Source organism: Cherax quadricarinatus, chromosome 24, assembly GCF_038502225.1.
Source record: "Cherax quadricarinatus isolate ZL_2023a chromosome 24, ASM3850222v1, whole genome shotgun sequence".
NCBI classification, from domain to species: domain Eukaryota; kingdom Metazoa; phylum Arthropoda; class Malacostraca; order Decapoda; family Parastacidae; genus Cherax; species Cherax quadricarinatus.
This window is the reverse complement of record NC_091315.1, coordinates 43,802,080-43,808,578: the sequence shown is the minus strand read 5'-3', so window position 1 is coordinate 43,808,578 and position 6,499 is coordinate 43,802,080.

Below are 6,499 nucleotides of genomic sequence, written 5' to 3'. Positions count from 1 at the left end.
TGGAAAATTTAAACCCATGTGTGGTGGCCCAATTGGAAACACGGTCGACTGCATGCTGGAGAGAAACTGTAAGGAGGTGACAGTCAGCGCCTGCACAGGCAATAGCGAAGTCATCAACATAGAGTGATGACCAAATATTTGATGGAAGACTAGAGGCCAAATCATTAATAGCAAGGAGAAAAAGTGTTGTGCTCAGAACACATCCCTGGGGGACACCTTCAGCTTGGACAAAGTCCGGGGAGAGCACATTATTAACCCGAACACGGAAATGCCTGTCAGTTAAAAAGTTCTTAAGGAAGGATGGTAGATTGCCTCGAAGGCCTAAGGAGTGGGCTTGGGCTAAAATATTATACCTCCAAGTTGTGTCATATGCCTTCTCAAGGTCAAAAAATATGGCAATAACTGAGTGGTTATTCGCAAAGGCATTACGAACATACGTATCCAAGCGCAGTAAGGGGTCTATGGTAGAACGTCCCTTACGAAAGCCATATTGACGAGTGGAGAGACTGTTGTGTGTCTCTAAATACCACACTAAACGTCTATTTACTAGACGTTCCATTACTTTGCAAACTGCACTGGTAAGAGCAATGGGACGATAGTGGGAGGTTTCATGTCCCGTAGTGCCTGGTTTGCGGAAAGGGAGAACAATGGCGGATTTCCACAGCTGTGGAAGAACTCCTTGTGACCAAATAAGATTGTAAAGGCGTAATAGGACTGCAAGGGCTGACTGATGTAAATGTTGTAGCATACGAATATGAATGTCGTCGGGCCCAGCTGCCGATGATCGACAAGCTGAGAGTGTTGCCTCCAGTTCTTGAAGTGTAAAAGGCACATTATACTGTTCTTCTCTGAGAGAAGAAAAGTCCAAGGGTGCTAACTCTCTGGCAGACTTTGAGGAAAGAAATGAGGGGCATAGATGGAGTCCCTGAGAAATACGGACCAGATGATTGCCAATTTCATTGGCAACATCTAGTGGGTTTGCTATATCAACACCGGCAACCCGCAGAACAGGAGCCGGGTCAGGAGAATATTTACCACTCAGTTTTCGTACTTTTTTCCAGACTGCACTCATAGAGGAAGCAGAGGTGATGGTGGAGACATAATCTCGCCAGCAAGTGCGTTTAGCGTCACGGATGACACGGCGAGCGATCGCACGCTTCTGTTTAAAATCAAGGAGTCGCTCTGTGGTTCTATTGTACCGGTACCTGCCCCATGCAGCGCGTTTCAAACGTACTGCACGAGCACAAGCAGGAGACCACCAAGGCACGCATTTCTGAGAATGCCTGCCTGAAGTTTGGGGTATAGAATGAGAAGCTGCGGTGAAAACGGAGGACGAGAAGAGGTGTAAAAGCTCATCGATGGAGGACGAAGAAGGAACCTCTTTAAAAACAGTCAGGTGTGAGTAAAGGTTCCAATTTGCCCGATTAAATTGCCAGCGTGGGGTGCGAAGAGGTGGCGAATATGAAGGGGAAGTAAGAATGATTGGGAAATGATCACTGTCATGTAAGTCCGGGAGAACAGACCAAGTAAAGTCTAATGCGGCGGAGGAAGAGCAAACTGAGAGATCGATGCAAGAGAGAGTATGAGTCCGAGGATCAAAATGGGTGTGAGTACCTGTATTTAAAACATGGAGGGGGTGGGTGGCAAGAAAAGCCTCTAACTGAATTCCACGGGAATCACAGTGAGACCCTCCCCAGAGGAAATGATGGGCATTAAAATCACCAAGTAACAGAATCGGTGGCGGTAATGACGAAACAAGGAAGGCAAAATCCGGAATAGATAATGCCCGAGAAGGAGAGAGATATAAAGAACAGAGCGTATACCACCTATGTAAGTGGATACGGGCTGCTGTGTAATGCAGCGAAGTATGAATAAATAGCTGATGGTACGGAATATCAGTGCGGAGAAGAAGGGCACTTTCATTAAAGGTCCCATCAGGAAAAGGATCTGAAGAATACAATAAATTATAGCCTGAGATGTGAGAAATAACAGCAGAGTGTAATTTTGGTTCCTGTAAGCAAACACCAACAGGGGCAAACTGGGAGAGTAACATCTGAAGCTCACCCCGATTACCCCTGAGGCCGCGTATATTCCACTGTAAAAAGGCCATGATTGGCAATGATAAAGATACTTGAAATCCGCAGGTAAGGGTTCCTACGGACTAGAAGGGTTAGAAAAGTCCACATGCGGAGGCAGTGGAAAATGTTCAAGCAGCGAAGGAACGGTGCGCTGTGAAGAAAGGAGTTGCGCAGATGGAGCAGAGGAGAGAGAAAGAGCGGAAGGTGGATCAGTGTCCATTGATGGTTTGGTCTCTGCAATATATTCAGAGATTGCTTCAAGTGTTTCGGAATTCAGAGATGTCGTATGGGAGACAATATTGGGAATGGTAGGGGGAGGATGAGTAAAGATTGGAACTGTATTGGACTGTACCAAGGTAGGGGGGGGCGAAAGGGTGGAGGGAACTGGAGAAGCGTGGCAGGGGACAGAAGAGACAGGAACCTGGGAGGTGGCAGAAGAGGAAGAAACTTGGGAGGGAACAGGGGAGGAAGGTACATTACGAGGAGGAGGGTGAACCTCTGCACTTGTAACTGAGCCAGTGAGAGGGGAAGAACTAGGGACAGAGACAGGGAGGGTAAAATGAGGAGGTGGAAGATGGGTAGGAGGTGTTACCGGACCTTTTTTTGACTTTTGAGAAGTAGAGGGACGATTGGGAAGAGGTGTCGTACGAGGTCTCGTCGATACTGAGGCTTGTAAGAGAGAACTCGAAGAAGCGAGATTAGACTGAGGCGTTGAAGTAGGGACGTCTGAGCCGAGGACAGCAAAAGGATTAGATACAGGAGTGATTATGGGAGAGGTAACCACAGAGGTGGGTGTAGAAGATGGGATACCAGAAGTGGGGGGACGTTTTGAAACACGGGAATAAGAAACACGTGGGAGTCTCCCTTGGAGGCGGAGATGAGAAACTGCCATGGCATAAGGGAGACCTTCTGTCTCTTTGAGGTAACGGATTTCCCGCTCGTTTAAATAGACTTGACAACGGCGAGAGTACGAAGGGTGAGCCTCATGACAGTTAAGGCAAGAGGGAGATCGATTGCAAGACGTATTAGAATGGTCATCGGCACCACAGACTGGGCATTCGGCGATAGATCTGCAATATTTCGCTGGATGGCCAAATCGCCAGCAATTTCTACACTGTTGTGGTGTAGGGATCACCTTTCGAACTTGTAACCGATGTCCTGCTATATAAACGGAGGATGGGAGTTCTCGGCTGTCAAAAGTTAAACGAGCCACATTGCTAGGGTATCGTCTCCGCCCACGGGCAGGAAGAACGTAAGTGTCTACCTTGAGGATTGGGAGATCTTGGAGTTCCAGCTGTTCTAGAATGTCGGTGCCACATGTCTGGAAATTTTGTTGAACTATGGTATGGGGCAGAATAACGGTACCACTACAAGAATTGAGGGAATGATGTTTTTCAAGGGTGACAGGAACAGTATCTATATGGGAAAGACGAGAGAGCTCACGAGCCTGGGTAGCATTCTGTACGGTAATGATGCGCGTACCGCTCTTAAGAGCATGAAAAGAAATATCTTTACCAACATGGCGTAGGAGTGCCTTGCCAATACTATGGTCAGAAAGATAGGCAGTAGAGGAAGTTGGTCGTAAAGTGAAGAATTTAGTCCACTGTTCAGTCTGAAACTGAGCGTGGAAAGGTAGTGAAGGACGTGTCGATCGTTTCTGAGAAGAACGAGAAGGTGAAGGTGGAGAAGTATCATCAGCAGGTAATTGTCGTTGACGTTTAGGCGTGGGACCAGAGTTGGTCCGACGTGGAACGGGTCGGCGATTTGAAAATTGCCGCACCGTAGAGGGAGAGGCCGGAAGCATAGTCAGAGGAGAGCGAAGGTCTGATAAATCGAAGGAGTCGGTCGAGGCCTCAGTACCTGAAGCGGGTGAGGAAACAGCACCGGCAATAGGTACAGAGGCATGAGGAATGTCTGAAGAGTGGTCCAAAGACGAGGCGGGGTCAGAACGGGGTGCGGTATCAAGAAGGGGCCCGGGGGTACCAGGTTCATGGACTAGGGCTGCCATGGTTAGGTTACTTCTTTCTTTTTGTTTTTAAGAAAAAAAAAGAAAAGAAAATAAAAATAAAAAAAAGAAAAAAAAAGGGGGGACCGGGGAGGGATAGCTCCTAGGAGGAATGAAAGGGCCAGAAATCTCCCTCCGCGCCCAAGAGGACTCGACCCCGCTAGTAGCGCAGATGCAGCATGGAACCCGTGCCATACCCTACCCTTCATGCCAGTAAACCAGCAATCTGGGATAGCAACCTCACATCTGCCGAGCTACCTCGGTGGACAAAAGAGAGGGCGGCCGGATATCCGCCACAAAGCATACCTCCTTCAGCCACCACCCCCGGAATCCGAAAGGTGGCTTCCAGAGCTACACCCGTCGCCCAAAAGACACCCAAAGCTACTCCGGGATACCGGAGAGGGATCGGGACATCCCTAGGCAATCCAGATTCCACGGCAAACTACGCCACCGCCAAGAAACCTCAACGGAATGGGATGGACCCCGGTGTCCTTTCCCCTACCTAGGAACTAGTGCGCCTGTGGGAGAAATCACGAAGGCTAAAAAGAGGAAGGGCAAAAGGGAGGGGTGAGGAGGAAGAGGAGGAATGGAAGAAGGGGAGGATGGGGAGGATGGGATAGGGGAGGGGAGAATGGGGGGTAATTAGGTTCGGTCTGAGGAAGAAGACCGACAGGGCTAATTCCTCAGACCAAGAGCCTCTTCACCACGCCAAGGAGCCCCCCTTGAAGAGGGCCAAGCCCCAGCAGAGCGAGATGCCTTCACCGCAATGGAAATAAACCAAGGACCCCAATAGAAATAAGTCACCGACTTTTTGGGGTTAGTTGTTAGTTAGTTTAATATGTTTATTATGCACCCCATACCCATCCTGTGGGCGATCAAAAGATTACAGAGGTACATAATTGGTCCAGAGACTGGACTCCAAAGTTTTGATAGCTGAGCAAGTTAGAGGTAACGAACTCACAATTTACAAAGGTAATGTAATCTACACATGCTGCTATTTATGATCAGTGGTCACAAGTGATCATACGGTCCAGAGCTGCTTTGAGGATTAGTGTGGAGGATTATAAAGCCATGGCTTGCTTCTGCAGCGTTCTGAGGTTAGCATTTTGAATGAGAAGGTCCTACTTTTCCAGGAGGAAATTAGGAGGCTGAAGGTTTACCTCGATGGGTTTGGGAATAAGTGTGAGGTGGCTGGAGTGGGTGAGGGGGAACAAGGCTACCTGCAGTGAAGAGCGGTCTGTCACTCTCTGCGAGGTAGCTGAAGGTGGCGAGGATGAAAAGGCTCCCAGCAGTTAGGAACACACTGCCCCAGGGCCAGACTCGTGGAACTCCGTGTTCATCAAGAACTGCAAGAAGCCCCTATCACGAGCCTTTACCATCCTATGGAGAGGGAGCATGGACACAGGGGTCGTCCCACAGTTACTAAAAACAACAGACATAGCCCCACTCCACAAAGGGGGCAGTAAAGCAACAGCAAAGAACTACAGACCGATAGCACTAACATCCCATATCATAAAAATCTTTGAAAGTCCTAAGAAGCAAGATCACCACCCATCTAGAAACCCATCAGTTACACAACCCAGGGCAACATGGGTTTAGAACAGGTCGCTCCTGTCTGTCTCAACTATTGGATCACTACGACAAGGTCCTAGATGCACTAGAAGACAAAGAAGAATGCAGATGTAATATATACAGACTTTGCAAAAGCCTTCGACAAGTGTGACCATGGCGTAATAGCGCACAAAATGCGTGCTAAAGGAATAACAGGAAAAGTCTGTCGATGGATCTGTAATTTCCTCACTAACAGAACAGAGTAAAGTCCGAGGCAGCTACGGTGAAAAGCTCTGTTCCACAAGGCACAGTACTCGCTCCCATCTTGTTCCTCATCCTCATATCCGACAGACAAGGATGTCAGCCACAGCACCATGTCTTCCTTTGCAGATGACACCCGAATCTGCATGACTGTCTTCCATTGCAGACACTGCAAGGCTCCAGGCGGACATCAACCAAATCTTTCAGTGGGCTGCAGAAAACAATATGAAGTTCAACGATGAGAAATTTCAATTACTCAGATATGGTAAACACGAGGAAATTAAATCTTCAGAGTGCAAAACAAATTCTGGCCACAAAATAGAGCGAAACACCGACGTCAAAGACCTGGGAGTGATCATGTCGGAGGATCTCACCTTCAAGGACCATAACATTGTATCGATCGCATCTGCTAGAAAAATGACAGGATGGATAATGAGAACCTTCAAAACGAGGGATGCCAAGCCCATGATGACACTCTTCAGGTCACTTGTTCTATCTAGGCTGGAATATTGCTGCACACTAACAGCACCTTTCAAGGCAGGTGAAATTGCCGACCTAGAAAATGTACAGAGAACCTTCACGGCGCGCATAACTGAGATAAAAC